Source organism: Mobula hypostoma, chromosome 1 (genome assembly GCF_963921235.1).
Source record: "Mobula hypostoma chromosome 1, sMobHyp1.1, whole genome shotgun sequence".
In the NCBI taxonomy this organism is placed as follows: Eukaryota; Metazoa; Chordata; class Chondrichthyes; order Myliobatiformes; family Myliobatidae; genus Mobula; species Mobula hypostoma.
The window spans coordinates 49,377,100-49,398,564 of NC_086097.1; the positions used below are offsets into that span (position 1 = coordinate 49,377,100).

The following is a 21,465-nucleotide window of genomic DNA, read 5'->3' on the forward strand; positions in this document are numbered from 1 at the left end:
TTCAGAGAATGCTCATAAGAGGTGTGAGGAAAGACTATACAGGATTTTCAACTCTTTCATGGAACTACCTTTTCAGCAAGAAAACTTCAAAGTTGACTAGTAATGAAAGCTCCAGATAGGAAGAATTTTTTAATTGTTTTTAATCCTTAGTGCAGCTTCATGTATAAGAGGACAAAGGATTTATTACCTGGCCCCTACAAATCTGTTTAAGTGGGTCCAATGAGTGGAACAACAAGCAATTAAAATATAAATAAAAACAGCCATTTCCCAGTCAGAATATTAATAATTTGATTTTTCTAAGCTAATCTTCCAAATAAATACTGAAAAAGCCTATTTTATCTCTGAACATTTCCAAATTAAGGCAGAGATTTTAATATTTATCTTCCAAACTGTACCCCAAGACTAAATAAAAATGCTATTAACTGCCTGCCCCTCCACATGTCATGCTTGACACAAAATTCTTATTTTCTAGAACAAGCCACAATTTTCTGGCTGATTCTCACCTTTATCTCTTTCTATTGAACTATCAACTATAGTTCAAGGAGGAGGGAGGAGAAAGTGGCAGTGCAACGCAGCGTGCGTAGCCTCTCCGGTGAAATGACATCATATCTGTTAAATAGGGTACTGTGCACAATTCTGATTTGATGGAGACAGCCGTGAGAGCACGGAGGAACATCTGGAGTAACTTCTGAAATGCCCAGTTCGCTGCCGCTGCTACTGCGCGATCAAGAATCTCTGGAGGGAAGGCCCCAAAATCCACGGCTTTGCCTGCTGCTGGCGACTGGCTGGGGTCGAAGTGTTTGGCAGAGATGGTGCTCAGTGTCAGAGGGCTGGTTGGAGCTCGAAGTTTTCGGACGACTCAGAGTTGGACTGTGGTCGGGTATGGCAGGGAGAGTTTTCTTCCTTCTCCTGTCTGCGTGAGATGTGGGACTTTCAAGAGACTTTGAACTTTTTTTTTACTGTGCTCACAGCCTCTTCATCAAGTTACGGTATTGCTTGCACTGTTGTAACTATATGTTATAATTATGTGGTTTTTGTCAGTTTTTCAGTCTTTATCTGTCCTGTGATATCACACTGGAGGAATATTGTATTATTTCTTAATGCATGCATTACTAAATGACAATAAGAGGACTGCGTGTCCTCATAATCTAATCTAATTTCATTTCTGTAAGGATGAGAATTCAAGTGGTTTTGCAACTCAAAATCATCTTGGGAAAGAAATGGTAAGAGATAGAAAGCAAAAGGAAAGTAATGCATACAGGCAAACACTTGCATAGGTATCAACCAAGTATTTGCATAGCAAAATCTTTATCATTTGTAGCTGCCAGTGGCAGCCTTCTTAAAAACATATTTCTGTTTGCCCAGTTCTTCCAACATTCATAAAGAAGGTAATTGTTCAGCTCACACATCAGTAATCCCAAGCTCTTCCTGCACATGTGCGCTGGGACACTTCTGCTAAATGACTTAGTTTTCAGCTGTTAAAATATTTCTTTTCCTCAATGTAAACAGAAATCTGAACACGAATTAGTACTGTTCCCAGAAAGAGTGCTTTCTGTACTGAACAGAAATTATGCAGTCAGGAATGTGTTAATATTTGAAGTCCCCGGAATTCAACACATTTTGTGAAATACAACACATGAGTGCCGTGTGCCGCATTTGATTGCACTCAAGTATTAAAAATCCCTAAACAAATTTGTTGAATTTATCATTTCCAAGCCATTAATTGGAATGGTCATTCAATAATTATTTTATTAAGAAACCAGTAATCTTTCTGAAGAAATGGTAAGTTTCTACACTATTCTACAGAGAAGTCAGGATATTATTGTTAAGAATGTCATGTGCCCAAAGCTTAGAATGCATGTTTCTCCCAGATATGAAATCAGAGTTTGCAGACTGGCTTCTGACCAGTTTCAGAGGAATTCACAGCAGATGCTTATGGTGTAAGAAAACTCTGATCAATGGCACAGGGTGGAGGGGAGGAGCATAGTGACTACACCCTTTATGAACAAGACTGGTTGAAAAGGAGTACAGCTGTTGCTATATTTGCTGCTCAGACTAATTACCAATACTGCAAAAACAACACAAAGAACTGATAGAAAAAAGCTAGGTGAAACTTAGTTTTAGTGACTCCTTAAAGAAGATCAAAATCTACATCTGTACAACTGAATTTTACTGGTAAGTAACTTAACTCTGTTATATTCTAATTCAGAGAAGTTTTAAAAGTAGTTTGACTGGGATTTCTGCCTTGAAGCTCAAATGTATTTAAATGAAATATACATGAAATATGACAAATCTTCCAGTGCTAAGTTGATTGATACTTTATGTTCTCGTCAGAGAAGCGTCACTATCTCAATATGCATCAATAATTTGCTTTACGGGGTGTGGGGATTTCTGTTTTGTATTCACATATAGCAGTTAGTTTCCAGGTAGTTCATTCCACATATGACCATAATATCAAACTTAGTTGTTCTGTGCCATAGCTGTGGCATAGAATCATATAAGTCCAGAAGCTGAATAGGTTTAATATTCTACTTGAAGGCTCTTATTTCCAACAGCATACCACACCCTATTCAATGAAGTGCCAAACTAGCTTATGTGTGTCTCCTTCCTAAATCAGAATTAATAATGCTGCAGAAATAGACAGAGTTTACTCAGAATCATTGAAGTTTGCTCCTTACATTACAGGAAAAGAACTAAAGTAAACTTGCAAGGTTTAAAAGGAATATCATCATACTGTACTCGGTGGATTACATAGTGAAAAAAATGCAGAGGTTTTTGTGACTCCACCCTAGACAAAGGAATTATTAATCATTAAAGTCACAGTGAATCTGGTATGACTAAGTGTTCCTACAGCTTTCGCCTACAGTCATCAAGCAGATAGATACAGTACAAACTTTAATTCAAAGATGTTAGTCAATGACAATTACAACTGCATTTATTTTTGAGTCACTTCCTCTGTTTGACAGCAATGTCCAGTGACTTAGTTAAGAATAGATCTATCTGCTTAATAATAACTCAGATCTTAAGAAGCAGCTTTCCTGTGACTTGCTTATCCTGGAGAAAGAATGGTTGTCAAACAACATCTCTGACACAAATTACTAAAGTTGGGACAGCAATAAACTTGTGGAGTGACCACAATACAGTCTGATTAACCCTGAGGGGAATAAGATAAATTGATGATACATCATACTTGGTCAAATTTTTGAACAACATTGAAGGAAGCCATTTGACTCACCCAGTCTATGTCAGCTCTCAGACCAATCCTGTTCTCCCATTTCTTTCCCTATAACCCATGACACTGAGAGAACAAAAAAGTTGGGAAAAAGAAAATGTTCTCCTGCCCACGGCTGTGATAAAAGATATAATGCTGACATAGCAGTTCAATTACTGGCTGTGCCACCTAAAAGTTTGGATTAAAAAGTCAGAGAGACCTGTTCAGATCTCACTATGGCATACATGGATTTTTTAAAAAAGACTTCTGACTGTGGTACAGTTAGTAGAACTTCATATCTCTAACAGCCCAGTTTCAATCTTAAACTCCGGCGCTGTGTATGATGAGTATGCACCTCCTTTCTGCCAATCTCTGGGTTTCCCAGGACAAGAACAGATCCTTTGGCCCATGATGTTGTGTCATACTAAATAAGCTAACAATACTTAATAAAAGCAAGCATTACATACACATACTGTATCATCCTACCAATGGGTGTAGCCACTTTCAGGGAGCAATGGGCTTGAACCTTGAGACCTCCAGCATCAACACCATTAAAAATCCTGCCATTAATTGTGTATTTTTCCTTTACATTTGATCTTCCAAAGTGCAACACCTCACACTTGTTCGGACTAAACATATTTCTTCCATTTCTCCACCTAATTCTGCTACTGATCTATGTCTTGCTGTATCTTTTGGTAACCTGTTTTGCTATCTATACTAAGCCATAGACAGTGGTGGGACTCTGTTGGTCAGAGATGGAATTACATATTTAGAAAGAGGTGACATAGGGCCAGAGAATGTTGAATCTTTGTGGGTGGAGTGAAGAAATTGCAAGGGTAACAAAACATTATGGGAATCATATATAGGCCTCCAAATAATAGCCAAAATGTGGATTTGATTATCTAAATGGGGAAAAGATTCAAACGCCAGAAGAGCAGACGGACAGAAGTCCTCGAGCAAGACTCCCAGAAGGTTAATTTACAGGTTGAGTCTGTGGTAAAGTAGGCAAATGCAACGTTGGCCTTCATTTCAAGTGGAATAGAATATAAAAACCTAGGAGATAATGCTGAGGCTTTATTAGAAACTGGTCAAGCCACACTTGGTGTATTGTCAACAGTTTTGGGTCCTAAATCTCAGAAAGGGTGTGCTGTCATTGGAGAGAATCCAGAGGAGTTCACGATGATGATTCCAGGAATAAAGGTGTTAACATATGAGGAGTGTTTGGCAGCTTTGGGCCTGTACTCACTGGAATTTAGAAGAATGTAGGCGAATCTCATTGAAGCCTACCAAATGTTGAAAGAACTAGATGTGGAGAGGGTGTTTCCTATGGTGGGGGTGTCCAGAACTAGAGGGCACAGCCTCAAAATTGAGGGGCTACTTTTTAGAACAAAGGTCAGGAGGATTTTTTTAGCCAGAGTGTAGCGAATCTGTGGAATGCTCTGAAACAGACTGCTGTGGAGGATAAGACCATGAGTATATTTAAAGCAAAAAATGACAGTTTCCTGATCGCTCAGGGCATCAAAGGTTATGGCAAGAAGGCAGATGTATGGGATTGATTGGGTTCCAGGATCAGCCATGATGGAATGGCAGAGCAGACTTGATGGGCTGAATGGCTTAATTCTGCTCCCATGTCTTAAGATATTATGGTCCATCCACAACACTACCAATCTCTGTGCCATCTGTAAACATACTCATCCACTCAACTTTCGGACTATCCTTGTGGTATTTAGTACTGTGCCTTTCTGACGATTTACATAGATATTACTCTGTAGCCCTAATTGTTTAAAGCTATTGTGTAGTGCCTTTGGGACAATACCAGTTGTAAGTATTAACTATTGGGACAATGTATACCCTGTTCATGTTCCATAGTCTTTCAATTTCCTCCTTTAACTCAGCATATTTCTGGTGTCTTTCATTTATTGATTTCTGTAAGTTTTGTCTGTTTGGAATGGCTATATCTACTAAGTAAGTTGTTCTTGCTTATTTATCCTGTATTATTATATCCAGGCAATTATTATGGATTGTCCTATATGTAATAACAGATCGGCTGTAATATAATTTGTGGTATTCTGACTTTAAAACTGGATGAGGCTTGTATTTAGAGTAAGATATGATTTCTTTTATGAGTCTGTATTTTAAAGCAAGACTTTGGTGAATGGTATTTGCTGCTTGCATGTGCCTGTGTAAGTCATCAGATTAAGTTAAACTACTACAGGATCCTGTAATGTTTTGGGTTGTTTCTGGCTTTTCTTGGCATTTTCTACATTTATCATCCTGAATTTGTTGGTCTTTTATTATGTGTTTTTGATAATTTTTGTGTTAACCACCTGGTCTTGTATAGTCACAGAGAGACCTTTGGTTTCTGGGAAGATGTCTCCAACTCTGAGCTAGGCATTCGATGCTTCCTTGTCAACATCTAGTCTGTTCAGATCATGGGGATGTCTTCCACGGAGGGTCACGCTCTTTCACCGCTTAACTTTTTCTTCAATAGTGATAACTTCTTAATTTTTCTGAGTGTGCTCTCACATAAGTTTAGTGGTGTATACTTCTTATCAGAATTGCACACATTTGTGTGGAGTGCTGATTCCTGTTTTCATTGATGAAAATATATCCTTAGAAGTTTTACATGACTGTTTTGTGTAGATTTTTAATGGCTGTTATTCCTCTTCCCACTTCTGTCCTAGGCAGTATTCGATTGTACATAATGTTTTCTGAAATTTGTTATTTCAGTTCTTATTTTTCTTTGTAAATCTTTCAAACTGGTGATTGTTATTATTATTTATGTTTTCTCAGCGTCAAGCTGGTAAGACCTGAGGAACGGGCATAGTTAAGCACACTTACTTCTCAATTGCTACAAACCTTTGGACTTTTCTAGTGGTGTTTAATATTGTGGCTTTCTGAAGATTTACATAGATTTTACTGTGTAGTGCTAATTGTTTAATGTTATTGTGTAGTGACTTTGAGATGACACTAGTTGTAGACATGACTACTGGGACAATGTATACCCTGTTCATGTTCCATAGTCTTTCAATTTCCTCTTTTGACTCTGCATATATCTGGTGTTCTTCACTTATTGATTTCTGTAAGTTTTGTCTGTTTGGAATGGCTACATCTATGAAGTAAGTTGCTCTTGCTTCTTTATCCTGTATTATTTTTATTATTAGTGTAACTCCGAGCACCAATGTAATTGACCCTTAAAAGGCAAAGCAAGCCATTCATTTGCAAAATTACTGCTATGATGAAATAGAGACAGAGAAGTTATGTACTGAATTTGTGACAAAGTTTCTCCCAATCTAGAGCCCCTTTCTACCTTGCCTCACACCTGACTACGGCCTTGCTACTTCAAGAATCACCATCCCATACTCATTGCCTGTAGACCTTCTTGTCCAGTTGTCTCCGAAAGGTAGAGTTAATAAACAAAAACCCTTTAAGGAAGGAAGCCAACCAACAACAGTAGCTGGAGAAGTAGACATACTGTGTTATTAAAAAGTGCACTCATTATTTACCACAATCAACTTGCCTGTTAATTGCCCTGGAAATTCAGTCTATTTTCCAACTTTAAACTTTCTGACCCAGAAATGGAAGTGGTCATCAGAAATCAAGTTTCAAGCAGAACTGAATGAACTCTAGGTGATTCCTCTATATTCTAAAATATGGCCTAAGCAAAATGGGAATTTAAACTCATAACCCTTAGTTCAAAGGTCAATGCTAGAATTTTGTAGGTGCTTACAATAACTGATTCTTTAACACACTGGGTTTTGAAAAGGTTTCTTCTTTAAAAAAATTATATCGGAACTGACAATACAATCACAAAATAACAGTTATATAGCCTTTAACTTAGAAAAGTCCCAATGTTGTTAAGTCTCATAATAAGTAGTTCAGTGGACAAGTCTCCAAAATATCTTGGACTATTCATTTGAAGAATTCAGTTTCATTCCCATGACAGCAGCTGAGGAATTTAATTTCAAATAAGCTGGAACAAGAAGCTAGCAGGAATGAAATAAATGAAATGGTGTCAAAAACTGGTTTATTGTTGTCTTTCAGGGAAGAAAACCTTCTATTGAAGGTGGTGCCAGTTTTTTGGCTCAATTTGGTTGAATCTTGCATTCATTTCTTTCAGAGTTTCCAATAGATCAGCTTCTAGAATACTCAGATTATCACATAACTGCCCAATATTCTCTAATCTTCCATTTGTCTTGCTGGAATAAGGTTTTCTGCATTAAATAGAAGACAGAAAGTAGGGGTAAAAGTTGTCATTCTGGCTGGTGGCCCATGCCCAGAGGTGTTCCACAAGGATTGGTGCTAGGACCACTGTTGTTTGAGATATATGAGCTGGAGGAAAACAAAGGTAGGGAGATTAACAAATTTCTAGACAGCAAGATTGGTCTAATTGTAGAGAGTATAAAGGACTGTCAGAGAGTACAGTGAGATGTGTATTTGTTATAGATATGGGTAGAGAATATGGAGTTTAATCTGAACACCTTAACATGTTGCACTTTGTGAGGTCAAATGAAAAGAGAAAGTTACAGATAATGGTCAGCCCCTTAACAGCATTAGGGCACAAAGGGATTTTGGAATCTAGCTCCATAGTTTATTGAAAGTGGCTGCACAAGTGGATAGAATGGGAAAGAATACATATGGAATGCTTGCCTTCATTGGAAAGGGTTTTGTGTTTATGAGTAAGGAAGTCACGCTACAGCTATATAAAACTTCAATCAGTCAGCACTTGAAGCATTGTGTGCAATTCTGGTCACTCCATTATAGAAAGCGTATGGGGATAATGGAGAGGATGCAGAAGCTCATTTGGATGCTGCCTGGCTATAAAACTTGGAAAACTTGGATTGCCCTCCTAGAGAGGAGGCTGATAGAGGTTTTTTAAATTATGAGAATCATAACTTAATATGAGACCCTCATAATTATGAGGGTCTATCTAAACCAAAAACCCTGGATCAACAGTTTGTGCGAGCAGCACTTGCCATACAACACAGAGCTTATGTGGACGGTAATCAGCAGGAGCTCAAGAAATGCATGTCCTCTGGTGTCTGGCATTTCTATCCTGGGAAAAAGATTCTGGCTACCATCTCTATATATTGAATTGAATTGCCTTTATTAATTACATCCTTCACATACCTGAGGAGTAAAAATATTACATCTCCGTCTAAATGTGCAATGTGCAATTTATAGTTATTTATAATAAATAGTATCAGGATAGTCAATATAACATAGAAATACAATTGTATCAGCGTGAATTAATCAGTCTGACGGCCTGGTGGAAGAAGCTGTGCCAGGGCCTGTTGGTCCTGGCTTTTATGCTGGGGTACCGTCCCTGGATGGTAGCAGCTGGAATTATTTGTGGTTGTGGTGACTTGGGTCTCCAATGATCCTTCAGGCCCTTTTTACCTGTTCTTGTAAATATCCTGAATAGTGGGAAGTTCACATCTACAGATGCACTGGGCTGTCCGCACCACTCTCTGCAGAGCCCTGCGATTGGGGGAAGTACAGTTCCCATACCAGGCAGTGATGCAGCCAGTCAGGATGCTCTCAATTGTGACCCTGTAGAAAGTTCTTAGGATTTGGGGGCCCAGACCAAACTTCTTCAATCGTCTGAGGTGAAAGAGGAGCTGTTGTGATTTTTTCACCACACAGCTAGTATGTACAGACCACGAGAGATCCTCGATGATGTTTATGCTGAAGAACTTAAAGCTGTTCATCCTCTCAACCCTAGATCCCTTGATGTCTATAGGAGTTAGCCTATCTCCATTCCTTCTGTAATCCACAACCAGCTCCTTTGTTTTTGCAACATTAAGGGAGAGGTTGTTTTCTTGACACCACTGTGTCAGGGTGGTGACGACTTCTCTGTATGCTGCCTTGTTATTATTTGAGACTAGGCTAATCAATGTAGTGTCGTCAGCAGATTTAATTAGCAGATTGGAGCTGTGGGTGGCGACAGTCATGGGTATACAGTGGGTAAAGGAGGGGGCTTAGGACACAGCCCTGAGGGGAACCTGTGTTGAGGGTCAGAGGGGCAGAGGTGAGGGAGCCCTCTCTTACCATCTGCTGGCAATCTGACAGGAAGTCCAAGATCCAGCTGCACGAGGCAGGGTGAAGACCAAGGTCTCCGAACTTCTTGTCGAGCCTGGAGGGAATTATCGTGTTGAATGCTAAACTGTAGTCCAAGAACAGCATTCTCACATAGGCATCAGTCTTCTCCAGATGTGCAAGAACGGTGTGTAGAGCTGTGGTTATGTTGTCAATTGGTTGCGTCAGTAGGCAAATTGTAGGGGTACATTGTGGGTGGTAGCAAGCTGCAGATGTAGTCTTTGACCAGCCTCTGAAAGCATTTGCCTATTATTGAGGTGAGTGTGACAGGACGCCAGTCGCTCAGACACGTTACCTTGGTCTTTTTAGGCACAGGGACAATGGTGAACGTTTTGAAGCAGGAGGGCACTCTACACTGGGAGATGCAGAGATTAAAAATGTCTGTAAGCACACCTACCAGTTGTGCCGCGCACATCCTGAGTACCCACCCTGGGATGCCGTCCAGTCCCGCAGCCTTACAGCTGTCCACTCATTGGAAACACCTGTGTACTTCAGCCTCTGAGATTACCAAAGTGCAGGGCATTTTGTGTGTGTTGCTTTGGATTTCCAGCATCTGCAGATTTTCTTGTGCTTAAAATTAAAGAGAATCCCAAGGCATTCTATATACACATCAAGGGCAAGAGCACAAGTAGGGAGTGGGGAAAGAAACATGTGTTAAAGGTAGAGGATGTGGTCCTAAATGAGTAGCTTGCATCAGTATTTAGCAAGAAGAACATGGAGGATAGAGAGATCAGTGTAGAGTGTGCTCATTTGCTAAATCATTTCAAGATAAGGGAGGCAGCATTGGGTCTCTTAAAGAAAGTTAAGATGCATAGGTCCCCAAGGTCTGATAGGATATGTCCCAAGTTATTGAGAGAGTCAAGAGATGATATTACTGGGGCCTTGACTAATATCTCCCTGTCCACTCTAGCCACAGGTGAGGTCCCAGAGGACTGCAGAATAGCTAATTTGTTTCTTTATTCAAGAAGGGAACCAGGAGTAATCCTGGAAACTATAGACCTGCAAGTCTCACATCAGTGGTAGGGAAGTTACTGGAGAGGATTCTTGAGGATAGGATTTCCGAGCATTTGGAAAATCATGGTCCAATGAAGAACAGTCTGCATGGCTTTGTGCAAGGCAAGTTGTGTCTCACTAACTTGACTGAGTTTTTAAAGGAAGTATGAAGGTGATTAATGGAGCTGTGGATGTGGTCTACATAGATCTTAGTACGGCTTTTGACAAGGTTCCTCATGGAAGGCTCATCCAGAAGATGCATGGGATCCATGGTGAATTGCTGTTCGGATTCAGAACTGGCTTGCCCATAGAAGACAGAGATGTTATTGGTCAATCAAAGTTATTCTGGCTGGAGGTCAGTGACTAGTGGTGTTCCACTGGAACCTCTGCTGTTAGTGATATGTATAAATGACCTGGATGAAAATGTAGTTAGATGGATAAGGAAGTTTTCAGATGACACAAAGATTGGTGGTGTTGCAGACAGTGCAGAAAACTGGCAAAGGACACAACAGGATATAGATCAGTTGCAGGTAAGGGCAGAGATATGGCAGATGGAGTTTAAACCGGGCAATGAAGAGTTTCACTTTGGGAGACCAGATGTAAAGAGAATGTACAATTTGAATGGTATTTCCCTTAACAGTGTTGATATGCAGAGATCTCGGGGTCCAAGTCCGTTCCTCCCTGAAACTGGGTTAATAGGGTTAACTGGGTTAATGAAGGCATATAGCATGCTTGTCTTTATTAGTTGAAGAATTACAGTAAGTTCAAAAGTCAGAAAATTATGTTGCAAACACAACTCTGGTTAGGCTGCATCTGGAGTATTGCATTCAGTTCTGGTCACCCCATTATAGGATGGATGTTGAGGCTTTGGAGAGGGTGCAGAAGAGGTTTACCAGTATGTTGCGTGGTTTAGAGGGTATGTGCTATAAGGAAATTTTGGACAAACTTGGGTTGCTTTATCCAGAGTGACAGAGATCTGACATTTATAAGTTCATGAGAGGTATAAACAGAATAGACAGGCAGTATCTTGTTCCAGGGTTGTAACGTCTAATACCGGAGGGCATGCATGTAATGTGAGAAGGGCAAGTTCAATGGACGTGTGCAGGATAAGTGTTTTTTTTTGAGCAGAGAGTAACATGGAATGCGCTGCCTGGAGTGCTAGTGAGATGAATGTGATAGAGGAGTTCATCTCCTAGATAGGCTAATGAGTCTGCTAGAAATGGAAAGATAAATTTCAAAGTAAATTTATTATCGATGTATGAATATGTCACTATATATGAGCTTGAGATTCATTTTCTTGCAGGCATTTATAGTAGAACTTAGAAATGCAATAGAATCAATGAAAAATTATGCACAAAGACTACAGACAATGTACAAAAAAGCCAAATAGTGCAGATAGATAGATAAAAGAATACTTAATTGATTAATTAATACTGATGACATGAGTTATAGAGTCCTTGAAAGTGTCTCCATAGATTGTGGAATCAGTTCAGAGTTGGGGAGAATCAAATTATCAATGTTGGTTCAAAAGCCTGATGGTTGAAGGGTAATAACTGTCACTGAACCTGGTGGTGTGGGACCTAAAGCTTCTGTACCTCCTTTCCAATGGCAGCAGAGAGATGAGAGCTTGGCCTGGGTGGTGAGAATCCTTGATCATAGGTGCTATTTTCTTGTGGCAGCGTTCCTTGTAGATGTGCTCAGTGGAGAGCAGGGCTTTGCCTCTAATGAACTGGGCAGTATTCCACTACTTTTTAGAGGCTTTTCCATTCATGGGTGTTTGTGTTTCCATACCAGGCCGTGATGCAACCAGTTGGGATACTCAACTACATAAGTTTATAAATTTCTTATATGACATGCTGAATCTATGCAAACTTCTAAGACAGTGGAAGTGATGTTGTATCTTCTTTGTGATGGCACTTATGTGCTGCTCCTAGGACAGATTCCCTGATATGATAACCCCAAGGAATTTAAAATTACCAACACTCTTCACCTCCAATTTCCTAATGAGGACTGGCTCATGGACCTTTGGTTTCTTCTTCCTGAACAGGACATTGTGTAGAATGAAGGGATTAGGTTAGTTGAACATTAGATCACTAACTTAATATGTTTGACACAACATTGTAGTCTGAAAGGCCTGCTCCTTTGCTGTACTATTTTATGTTCGATCCTTCCTATACTGAGGTGACCAGAATCCAATTCAATTCCCCTTAAGTGCAGCCTAAACAGTGTTTTATAAATCTATAACATAACCTTCTGGCTCTTGTTCACAATGCTTCAACAAATGAAGTCAAGCATGTCAAGCACCTTCTTTACCACTTCATCAATCTATGCAACTGCTTTCAGAAAGCCATGAACCTGGGCCCAATGGCCCATCTCTTCATCAATGCTGTTAAGGATCTTGCAATTAACTGTGTACTCCATCTTTAATATTGGATCTCCAAAAGTGCTGTGCCTCATACTTACCAGGATTAAACTCTCTTTGACACTTCTCTGACCATACCTGCACCATTTCCATCATAAAATGTTTAATCTTGCACCCTTGATAATCAGTGAGATTTTCACTCACAAGTCCTCCGCCATCAACATCCAATCAGCCACCACAGACAAGAATCTCAATTAAGCCAGGCTCATGACTACTACGGCTGCAAGAGCAGATCAAAGGTAAGTTATGCTTTGGAAAAGATTCACCTCCTGACACGTCAATCTCTTTCCACCACCTACAAGGTGCAAGTCAGATAGAATACCAGAACCAGAAACGCCTGAATTCTTCAGCACCAAAACAGATCAGTGTCTACATAGACCAGGGGCTCTCACTTGGGGTCCAAGGACCCCTCAGTTAACGGTAGGTGTCCATGGCATAAAAAAGCCAGGTATCCCTCATCTAGAGAGATCCTGCCATGAACTTCCTACAGCTCCCCCCAAAAAAATCGGAAGATCCCTACCTACACTTTGGAGTCACTAATTGTTGGATATAACCACCCTGTTTAGGAATTTCCAGATAGGATGGTCTCTGGTGCTTGATGGTGACCTCAGTAACTTTATCTAAGTTTAGTATTAGTTTAGAACTGAATGATTGGAGACTTGAGAGTGAAGTAGTTCCTGATTTCTGAAGTTCCCCAAACCCCTCTGTCAGACCCTGCTGATGCATCTGAATATCCAGTAGCCACATGCTCATAATACTTATGGACCATCATTTACAAATACAGTTTATACTTCGAACTCTCCAAAACTCATTGGTAACTAGAATAATCTCCTGGAATTAGAGGAAGTACCTTGCCTCATTTCAACAGCGTCACGAGAAATAGATGAACCAACACTGAGTGTAGACAACACTTACTTGTATAACCAGAACAAATATATTAAAAAAGCACATAACCTTCAACCTCCAAAAATTGCTTTAAAATATAAAGCTTACTGTTGAGGAAGTCACAAAATCCACCCTTGACAGACTTTGCCAATTTGAGTCAGAGACCAGAATATGGAGCTTTTATGCACTACATCCAACAAAACCACCCAAGAATACTACAAAACTTCCCAAGCAAAACCATGCCTCATTATACAGTATGTGGGCAACATTGCTTCATACTTCCCCATACTTCCAGGCACTTGAATCAAAAGGATGATTCTGCAATAAACTTTCCAATTTGCAAAAAACCATTTGATCTAAATGGAGCAAATCCAGATAAAAATCCCTCTTTGAAGTTAAGAGAAAAATGGTCATATTTATAATTATTTTATGGAAAATCCCTGGGGCTGTTTTACATTTTTAGTTCATAATTTGTGATAGACAGGCTCACTTATATGGTTTTGTGTAGCATTTCATAGCTGCTTAGCAGAATCTCTCAACAGCATTATTGATGCAGCCTTTATGCCTGAATGCCTCTTAAATAAGTTCATCATCACTTTATGATTTCTACTAATAAAAAATGACAGTCATACTGACATTTAATCTGCACTGGATTGCATATGGGTTCAACTAACATGAAAACTACATTGAGAATTCAGACAGAATGATCTTTATACATTTCTATTAATTGTCAAGCAGATGTGTTTAACATACAGGCAGTGAGGCAGGCGGTACCATTTGTTCAGCATGTTATATTTATACCAGTGCTAGACACCATGCTTTTTGTAAACGGAAAACAGTGAAAAACCTTTCCAAATTTAAACACAATCACTTGGCATTTACTTTTCATTACCATTGATACCCTGGCTCATTTGAATTGCTAATCCTACAGCATTCAAGACCACAGAACTGTTGCTGCTAAATCTCGTCGATTTCTACTTTACAGATAATGAAGACTTGGTAAAATTATTCCATCTGAGTTCTGAAAGGGTTTTACCAACAGGCTATAAAACGTACAGATGGTGACAGATGAAAAAGACCAGCTGGACCATTTGGCCTGTCCAGCACAAAAATTATGCAATTCAGCATTCTTTGCCCTCATACTGTAAAATGACCTGCAAAAAACTTCCTAGAAGGGAGTAAATAAAGTTTTTAAACAAGTTATTTCAAGTAATATGGAATTCTAGAAATATCTCTCCAGTTCCTTTTCCAGTTCCTTAAAAAAAAAATTCCATTAGAAAGTCAACATGAGGCACAGGGTCCAAGATCCCAGCTATCTTGTGCACAGTGATAGCCTCCCCCAGAACATGGACTATGAATCTGCTTTCATTGAATAAGTTCTTGCTCCAAAGCTCCATTACTATCTGCAAAAAATAAGAACCTAGATATTTAACTTTCCATTCTTTCTGTAATTTTTAGGCACTTTGCCTCCTCTAATTAACATCTCAAAATTAAATAGTCTATTCACAAATATGCAACATTCATAATTTTAAATATCCTTATCAAATCTCTTAGAACACCATGTTTTGCGGAATAAAAGTATCTCTTCAAGCCAATGATAATAACTACGTTGTGTTGCAAGCCTCCTCTGGGTTATTTCCAAGGTCACTTCAAGCAAAACCAAAGCTGGACACTGTACTTTAAAAAAGATTGAACTGACACTGCAGTATTACAAAGATAATAGATATCCTTTAGTATCAGCCATTGGACCCCATTTGTGTACATTACTCAATTGGAACCTTATGGCATGCTGCATGCAACTTGCAAGTTTAAATGACAGTGTTCCAAATGTATCCTCTTTGTATGCCTTAAATAAGCAAGACATGGTGATAATGTATACAGCTGTGCAATACACATTTAATGCCAAGCTTGTCAAATTAGTCTGCGTGTACTCAGTTAACCGTGTGTGCCAAGCACGTGTTCTCTAGCAAAACAGAAGGAGAACATTCAGCCATCAAGTCTACGCCAGCTCTTACAGCAATCCCACAAATCCCTTTTCCCCCACTTGTTTTGCCTCTGTTACCACTTTCTCTCACTTGCCCATTAAATTGCCCTACCCGGATTCACCCACACTGGACGTTATTTACAGCAACCAATTAACTCTCCAACCAGCAGCCACGTGGTCAGAGGGAGAACGTGCAAACTCCACACAGACAGCACCTGAGATCAGGATCAAATACAACTCAGTAGGGTTGTAGCTAAGTGCTGCACTGCTATGCTGCTCAACTGGGTCTGAAAACCGCAGGCGAAGCCTTGCATTTATAAATCTTTAAGTGATCTGCAATGAGGTGCCAAGTTTCCACAGTGCCACAAAAATGCTAACACCAACAAGGGGAAGCTTAACAATCTGCCATTGGCATTGTGTGCTCTCCCGCTATAAAAATCCTGTTTGAAAGGAACTGGATCAATCACTCAATTGCTATGACTACCAAAGCACATTGAAAGCAGGATATTTTACAGTAGGAACTCAACTTTTAACTTCCCAAAGGTCTTCAACCTGTCATCATTTCTGTAGAATGAATTTTACTAATCTCTAAGAGTGCAACTGCAAAGATACTGATATTTTTAAAAAGTTTTTTTTTAGGGAAAACAGCTCTGTGCACTACCATTCATCAGAACCACCCTGAACATTCAATATAGCCCGATATCAATGCGAGGCTTCCACTGGTATGAAATAATGACAACAGCTTACCTTCACCAGCACAGCAAAAATCTTTAACCTCTTCACTTCTACTCTAGAAAGGAGAGCAATCGCTTAAGTGTTCCAACTCCTAACATGGAAAATACAGTACACACAGTGGATACTTTATTAGGTACAGGAATGGAACCCGCAGTCTTCTGCTGCTGTAGCCCATTCACTTCAAAGTTATGCATGTTGTATGTTCAGAGATGCTGTTCTGAACACCAGTGCTGTAACATAGGGTTACTTGAATGACTGTCACCTTCCTGTCAGCCTGACCCAGTCTGGCCACTCTCAATCTGATCTTTCTCATCAATAAGGCATTTTTGCCCACAGAACTGCTGTTCACTGGATGTGTTCTTGTTTTTTTACATCATTCTCTGCAAACTCTAGAGACTATACATGAAGATCCCAGGAGATCAGCAGCTTCTAAGATACTCAAACCACTTTGTCTGGCACCAATAATCATTCCACGGTCAAAGTCACTCAGACCATATTTCTTTCCCATTCTGATGTTTGATCTAAATAACAACTGAGCATCTTGACCATGTTCACATACTCCTATGCATTCAGCCACTGCCTCATAACCGGTTGATTAGATATTTGCAGTAATAAGCAGGTTTACAGGTTTTCCTAAGAAAGTGGCCCCTGAGTGTAATTCTCTATAATCTCATGTAGAGCACTCATTCCCTATGTTACAGCCCTGTTGTGACTGTGAACAAAGTCCCCAGAGAGACACTGAAGCTAGTAGATATAGAAGTCTTTATTGAGCAAAGCAAGCAGCAGGCATCATATTCTAGTTACTCTTGGAAGAGTCCTGCCTGACCCAATGTTACATGACATTTTTATGTGCTAAAGATCAAAGGTAACAGTCGGATAATTCTATAGTTACAATGAATCTACAATGCTTCCTTTGAATTACATATAATTTTCAAACACCTCCATCTTCACACCCACTCTCCAGACACCCAAAATGAATGTTAACTCCCACTGACTCTGGGCCACATTCATGCATATGCAGGCATCTGCGGTCAAATGGAGTGTTTCTTTGTTTTCAACCAACCACAAAATGTAGCTCCAGGAAGACCATTCTTCAGAGCTGCATTTTAAATTCAATCTACAATCCACGTTCAGGTCTGAAGACTGGCTCCTGTTGAAATTAGTATTTGCTATATACCATAACTCCAGACTACACCCAAACAAGGCCGATGCGAGTTCCTCGTCTTGAGCGTAGAAGCAACTCCACATGACACGTTGTCATCATGTGGAGTGCCATTGTGGATTATCTTTATAATATGACCTCCCATGTGTAGTCACCATTAAAGCATTCCATCACGGCACAGGACCCATGTTACCTTCCCTTCTTCGCTACATCATTTTACTGCTCATTTGCACGAGAACTATGAACACAAGGGCCAAACGAAAATCATCATGCCAAGCAATGTTATGCAGAAAATCAATACAAAATCACCATCGCACTCAGGCATTCCCTTGGCATCCAAAATCATCCCTGCTCAAATGCACAGTCACTACAGCTGCTGGTGGGGAGTGGCTGAGTGCTGTGGGAAGAACTACCATGAGCTGGAACCTGATGGCCTGGGCTTCATACTCCTCTGTTTCACCATTAGACCATAACACATTGGAGCAGATTTAGGCCATTTGGCTCATTGAGTCTGCTCCCCCATTCCATCATGGATGTAATGCTGAGGCTTCATAAGGCCTCGCTTGGGGCACTATTACCTAAGAAAGGACACTGGAGAGGATTCAGATTTGGTTCACAAGAATGATTCTGGGAATAAAGTTACCATATGAGGACTAATTGATGGCTCTGGGCTTGTACTTGCTGGAATTCAAAAGAATGAGGGGGGATCTCAGTAAAACCTATTAAATGCTGAAAGGCCATGATAGAATGGATGTGTAAAGGATGTTTCCTATGGTGATGGAGTCTAGGACTAGAGGGCACAGCCTCAGAATAGACGAGGAGGGATTTCTTTAGCCAGAGAGTGGTATATCTGTATAATCATTACCACAGGTGGCTGTGAAGGCTGTCATTAGGTATATTTAAGGCAGAGGTTGATAGATTCTTGATTAGTCAGGGCATGAAGGGTTATGGGAAGAAGACAGGAGATTGGGGTTGAGAGAGAAGTGGATCAGCCATGATGAAATGGCAGAGTGGACTTAATTCTGAGGCTCTATTCCCTCTATTCTGAGGCTGTGCCCTCCGGTCCTAGACTCCATCAAAGAATATCCAAGTCCTTCAGCGTGGCACTAATGCACCGTTCAAGGCTGTTGAAGGAGAGTACCCCAACAGAATAGCAGGTAATCACTGACCATATTTTCTGCATTTCCCTGGTTAATTGAGTGAGACTTTCACTGTCATAAGCAACTTCAAAACCAAGGCCTTTCTCATTAGCAATGAGATTTCAAACTTCAGCAGAAACTTGGTAGGTTATCAAGGGGACCCAACATCGATGGCACCAGTGAATTTTCTACAGCGAGTATAATTCAGTGGGATTCCTAATTGTGGCTTGAAGCCCACAATGGGGAGAGCAGAACTTGACCATGTCAGCCTTTGGACAGCTGCAGCAAAGGAGCAGAAAGCTGAACTCCACTGTGAAAATGCAGAGGGCAAGCTTCATTGAAGCAGTGATTCTTTCTCAGTCAGGGAGTGAAGTCACTCACCAGTTGTAATCCTAGGATAGGACAGGGTGTGTGCGGGGTTGCATTTGTAATTTCCATGTATTCCACCCACTGTTATGATGCTAGATATCAGTTACATACAAGTGTGCCGTACATCCAGTGTTGCCATGTGGTGCAAACTGAAGTCTACGTTGGCAATGGCAGCAACAGACACAATGGCCAAAGTGGCCACTGGTACGAAGCCAGCAGAATAGGCAGATCTCCATGTTAGGGAGGGAGGAAATGGCATGTCAAAGATTGAAAAGGATTTTGTCAGCATTTGAATGAGCCCAATGACTGCAGATCATTCATAGAGTCATTGTGCCATTCAGCACAGAAACATTTTCTTCTTCATCCTGTCCTTGCCTCTATCAAGTGTCCGTCAACACTTATCCTATTTGCTAGCACTGAGTCTGCTTCCTTCCATGCCTTGGTAATTCATGTGCACATCTCAATTCTTCTCAAACATTGAAAGTGTCCTTTCCACCACCACCATCCTTAAATATCATGTAATATCTTTACACCACAAAACTTTTATAACAGATCTGATGTGAGCTTATCTCCTTCCTTTCCCAAGTTGCCTTGGCTTTTATCAATTTCTTCAGATCTTATCACGGTTCTTCATCTTGGGAGAGTTGAGCAATGGGGAAGAGGCAAACAGAGAGAGGATAGAGAGAGTCAAGATTGGGTGGAAACAGGAGAGACAGGAGAAATAGAGAAGGAGAGGGAGAGAGTGAATTTTGTCAATCTCAATTGTATATCATCAATTCAAACATCCTAAGGGATACCAGGAGTTCTATAAAAATAGCTTATGTATCTCAGCCTCTCCCTTCCAGTAAGATTCCTTTCATTATATCTTCTATGGCTTCATTGGGAGCAGGGACCAGTCTATTCCTGCTCTCAATTTTAACAATAATGTCTGCCCTAAAATAATATCTCCATCTCTTGTACATAAGTACAGTGGTCTAAGCAAATTCCAAGGCTCCTGGCATAGCCAGACTTGACTGTGCTAGTATCTTGTTTTAGCAATTACAACATTTAATTTGACAATCTCAAAATCTAGTCTGTAATTTATCTTGCGTCCAGCCCCATTCTTCTAGCTTCCACAATGAAATTACTGCGACTCTCCTTTCTTTGACTTTATTACCTCCACTGCATCGGGCAATTTTAATACATTTCAATTCTTTCATGTTGCCAATGTGGAATATATTATCCTGTGAGTTCTTAAATACAGAGCATGCAAAAGTACATAGTAAACACTGGATTCTCTAAAAGGTACGTTGGATTTATTGAGAATGAACACAACATGTCCGGACTGCAAATTCTCGATAAAGAATGCCTTGCTCACAGAAAGAATTCAACACAGAACTGGTTAGGTTTGGTAGGTACATGATATGATACACGTTAGCATGATTTCACAGCCACCATTCATTACCCACGATTTTAAATCTAGATTTAGAAATTCTTCTTAAATTCACATAAAACCTGGCACAGATGCACCTTTCAACAGAAGTATTTTTCTTTTAACATCAACGTTGTAAGCAGTGCTCACATGAGTACATGTTCCTCACATTTTTAAAAACTATCTAGCCACCCATAAAGCATGTACTTTTTAAAAAATCTCTTTGTTCTCTAATCTGAGGAAGGAAATAATTTCCTTTGCCAAATGGGGATCTTTTCTCCCTTGTTTCAAATAAAAAGTTGTTGTGTTAAAAGAAAAATACTATCAAAAATTCTCTTGACGTGACGTGAATGACAAGTATAGGTATTAAAGTATACTTTCAACTAGCGTAAAAGAATACAACCTGCATTAGAGGGAGACTAAGAGCTTTAGCTGAGAGCTAAACCTCACTTATTAACTCCTGAGTCGTACCTCAATAAGAAGAGCTGAATTTCTTCTGGATGTTCACTAACCTCTCACCCTAGCATTGATAGAAGTCCATTGGCAACTCCCCTCTCCAAAAAAAGTAAGAGTGTTTTTAAATAAACCCTTCTCCCATGGTGAAACATGGCACTAAATGGCTGCAACATGTAAATGAGTTACTTTCTCACTGGACCATGGGCATTCAGCCTCAGAGGACAGCAGCAGTTGTCATGACCACCTGTTTGAGGGGATAATTCTTCTTCTCTGGTCAGTAATTTATGAATTTAATGTACAGAGGTCAGTGAAAAAGGACAGTAAGGACCAAAGTACAAGATTCATTGCAATATGTATACCTCTTTTTGGCTAGTTTCAGAGTCTCACTGGCCCGAGAAAACCCTGCTCATAGCAAAATCAGATTGTACACTCGAGGACCATCCAAGCACTTGTTTTCATGAGCAATATGCAGTAGATGCTGAACTGCTTGTTAAATATCTTGGAGTGGTTCTTGTCCTATAAACTAAATGTATTTCAATGCATGAGGGTTAACAGGTAAAGCAGATGAAGTCAGAGCATAGATTGGCTCTGGGGACAAG

General features: G+C 40.0%; 1 protein-coding gene across 3 annotated transcripts in view; it reads left to right on the top strand.

Moving 5' to 3' along the window:
• Positions 1 to 1,981: 1,981 nt before the first annotated feature.
• The window catches only part of inf2 (inverted formin 2), an 86,735-nt gene continuing 67,251 nt past the window's right edge, over positions 1,982 to 21,465 (top strand). For all 3 annotated transcript variants that reach the window (XM_063048096.1, XM_063048123.1, XM_063048132.1), the window contains exon 1: positions 1,982 to 2,175. The gene's annotated coding sequence lies outside the window, so the exon portion shown is untranslated. The remainder of the gene's footprint in view (positions 2,176 to 21,465) is intronic.